Here is a 4156-nt window from a genome sequence, read left to right as displayed (position 1 = left end):
GGGGGGGGGGGGTACAATTAAAGGTCGGTAATCATGGTTGGTGTGAGTGGTGTCATTGGTGGCAATATCTGGAGCCAGAGATGGTTTGCAGGCATGTCAGCATCACGCTCAAGTCTCTTCCTCTGAACCTAAGACAAACAAATGTCTGATTGCATTAGGATGATTAACAACTGAGCTTTGTGATGCTATTTACAAAATGACATCTCTCTCTGCTGCTCCACTGAGCTGCAGACACAAACCAAACCAAACCGAGCACAAACAGTGGCTAGAATTACAGATTGTGTGCTTATGAACCATTCAAGGTAATAAAGTTGCTACAGAGAAGACACAAGATATCTAGAGTGTCCCAACAAAAAGGAGCTGTGTGTGTTTGGAACACAAGATGGGAGTTGGCAGGGCCATTACAGCAGAGGTAAAACACGCTGAAAGGCATCTAACCGTACTGACAGAAGCTATCCTGTCAGCAAAATTACTGCAGCTTTTTGTTACATAGTGACAAATGCACTGAGGCTTGTAGGGTTCAGACAAAATTTATTTGTTTTTGAGGCAAGGGGCTGTTTCATCTTCAAAGCCGCAACTTTACTCTCATCTTTCCTTGGGATTGATTACATGTTGAAGTCAGAACAACAAATAATGAAAATTCTTTTTCAACTAAAAGTTTTTTGATGTGGTTAATTTTCATGGCATCCTGGAAGAAATGCATTCACTGGAAAAAAAAAAAAAACCTGAGCCTTAAAGTCTGCATGCTCCACTTTATTTCGTCATTATAGTTTTGGGGATTTTTGCTGTGACAATGAGAGGGACTCCACATGCAATCGGCTTGTGTAGTCAGTCAGTCAGTCAGGAGGCAGGCAGGCAGGTGCTGAGCACAGATATGTTTCTTATCGTTGAGTTGCCTCCTCTCAGCTCATCACAGTCTAGAGCACATCATGCACACATACACACAAACACACACATCCTTGGGTGTGATATAGAGGCAGAGGAAGTAGAGGGAGGGGAGAAGTAGAATTTTTCCTGTTAGGAAAAAAAAACTCTTGGGAAAATGCTCCGTGTTTTGACAGTTGATACACCGCTTTTTTTGTTTCACTGTGACAGTTTGAACAAAATTACATTCTTGAGTTTATCTTTGGGATAACAAAATAATGAATGACCCACCGCTGTAGCTACAGAGCCCTTCACTCAGAGAATCTTTATAAGAGTATGGCCAAATGCTGCATTACTCAGACTGTGCCTCAGCATTTTTAGAGCCATAACCAAGAGGAAGGACCGGAACGGTAGCCAACAGCTCTGAGGTGACATTTACGATTTTAAGATGAGAGTTGCGTGTACTTAATTAAGAAATAGCAGGGGACATCAGCCACTCTCGTCTTCAGCGTTCCCTAGGAGAGCTTATTTCATGCTCCAGAAAACCTTTACATCAGACACGTGCATAGCATATGTGTCTGTGTGTGAGAAGTACACAGACAAACAGAATAATTGAATCCCAGATGTAAAACCTTAAAGCATGCAGATTTGCGCAAGCACAAAATGTTTTTCTGCACTATACTCATGGCTCAGGACATTGCATTGAAATTAAAACTTGCTTCATTACTTTTACCCTCATTATTGTTCTTGTAGATACAAACACACATACTCTCTGTAACATCTGAAACATAGTTGTATTTTGTATGCAAGTAAAGCAGAGCCTTGGTCTTAAGGGACCAGTGTGTAGGATTTAGTGGCGTCTAACAGTGAAGTTGCAGAGTTGCAACTAACTGAACACCGCTTTGGTTTGTCCCATGGCGGACTCCTTGGTAACGGAGACACTTTTATTGTTATTCAGTTGTTATTTTTAGGTGATTATACACTAATGAAAACATACCTATGGATATTGTATTCCATTTCTGCCAATAGATCCTCCTAAATATTACATGGTAGCCACTAATGATTATTTTCCATTTCAACTTGTTATCAGCAGATAGCTTTCCTGATTGATCGATCAAATGTTTATTTCCTAAAATGTCCAGAATAATAAGGTTGTTTGATCTAACCAACAATCCAAAAACCAAACATATTTAGTTTAATATCATAGATTACTGTAAAAAATGGCAAATATTTACATTTAAGAAACTTCAAACTGGTATTTTCTTTTGTAATTTCTTCTTCTTCTAAATGCTTTTCATGCTTAGTGACAATCACATATCCAAAGATTAATTTACTGTTAATTGATTAAATGATCCTTTGAATAATAATTTCAACTCTCCCAATGAAACCTTTTACTTAACACTTTTGATGGCTCAAGTTACCAGACACACAGTGGATACACACTAATGTTTCATCCATTCTGTCATTGTTTTACAAAAAATAATAGCCTTTCACATAATTTTCTTTCTAAAATACCTGTGGAGTCGGTAGGCTGTCATTTACATATTCCTCAGGTCAGTGATCACCATAGCAACCTGTGGAGCTAGGAACAAAGTATTGTGTCTACAGTACAGCAGCTGCAAGCCTGAGGGCTGAGGAATGAGGAGAGGTTATGAGTAAGACGATACATTGTACGAACCCCCGAGACTACATCTACATGTAGCTCTACATCGACATCATCCTATTACTCTTGCTCGTCTTTAATAAAGTCTCGCTTTCTCGCTCTCTCTCTTTCTCTCTTTCTCTCTCTCTTTCTCCCTCTCTCTGTCTTCGGCTCACTCTTTATCTTTTGCAAAAATGTTCAGTAATAAGATATGTCAGTCTAACTGCACATCCTGGAGGCTTACATCAGTTAGTTCCATGTATGTCATCTACTTTACAGTTAAACAGAAATGCTAATTCCATTTATTGTAGTGATTTATGATTTGTGCAAAGTTAGTTTTATTATTGTTCTCAGCGCACATCTACAACTGCTGTAAAGTACATGTCACATTGTATCGCTCAAATAATATTGACTGATTTAGAAAGGAGTATGATCAATATGTGTTTGTGTGTGCCTAAGTCAGTTTGACATCTCAGCATGTAGCTCTCTCCCTAATCTTTGCTTCTTTCAGCTACAAACTGTCTGTCTGAGATTAATTTTTTTGTTTGTTTCTCCACTTTACTTCTCTCTCTCCATCTCTGTCTCTCTCTCTCTCTCTATCTCTCTCTCTCACCGTCTGTGTGTCTTAATGTGACGCACATGCATATGAATGTGTTTATGTTCATGTGGGTGTCCCTGCCTGCTGTCAAGCTGCTGATTTCAGAGAAGTTAAAATAAAATTTGCCACAAATAACATTTGGCAGGTCCGAACGCCGTGGGAACAGTGGATGAACTCAGCAGTGTAGTGTCTTATATTGGCTAAGTCCTTTTGATTTTACAGAACTGCTTAAGATACTGAATTATTAAAAGTATTAGCAATAAGTATTTGATTAACAAACTGGCATTCAGATTGAAAAAAGCAAAATGCTATGTAGGATTACAAAATGACCAATAGTGTCAAGCTTTTTGGGATTAAACTTTGCATAGGCTCATTTTGTTGCAGCTAAACAATTAAGTGTGCCAGCTGTCTTTCAACAACTTTAAGTCTTCAGTTTCCAAAGATGCTGAATGCCAAATTCAGAGATTATTGTATCAACAGTCTGTGTAAAAACAGAAATCATCTCAGTCTGTTTTCTGCATCAGAGCCTTTTTTTAATGTACGTCTTGGAAACTAAGATCCATTTGGACCATCTTAAGAAGTGGCTGCTTTGGGAATACAGTGTGTGTTTCTTGTTTATCTCTGGAAACACAGACAAAAAACAAAACAAATAAAACCCTCTATTGTTATCCTTATTATTGCACCTTAGAGATCATTTATAGAGATGAAATATAATTGTTTTTTAATTATTGGTTTTCAGTTGGGAACACTGCATATTTCTCCGGTTTGTTAGATAGAAATGTTAAACAAGTCATATATTTTTATTTAAACACAACTTCTAGATTTCTTTGTATGAATACATGTGACAACACCTTGTGTATACACGTCTCTCTGAATTTGCATCTTAATCTCATTATCATTATAATATGTATTCAGTTTATATATCATTCAAACATATGTAATCCCTCCTGTAAGGATCAGTAAAGTCCAGTTAAATCCAGTTGCCCTTGGTGGCTTCAGAAGAAGTTGTGCAAAGTTTGATAAATTGCCTCACCTAGAGCCGGGGTCTGTCC

Source organism: Morone saxatilis, unplaced genomic scaffold (genome assembly GCF_004916995.1).
Source record: "Morone saxatilis isolate NCDOM2014 unplaced genomic scaffold, NCSU_SB_2.0 Contig22, whole genome shotgun sequence".
Taxonomy (NCBI): Eukaryota; Metazoa; Chordata; class Actinopteri; family Moronidae; genus Morone; species Morone saxatilis.
Note: the sequence above shows the minus strand (reverse complement) of the source record.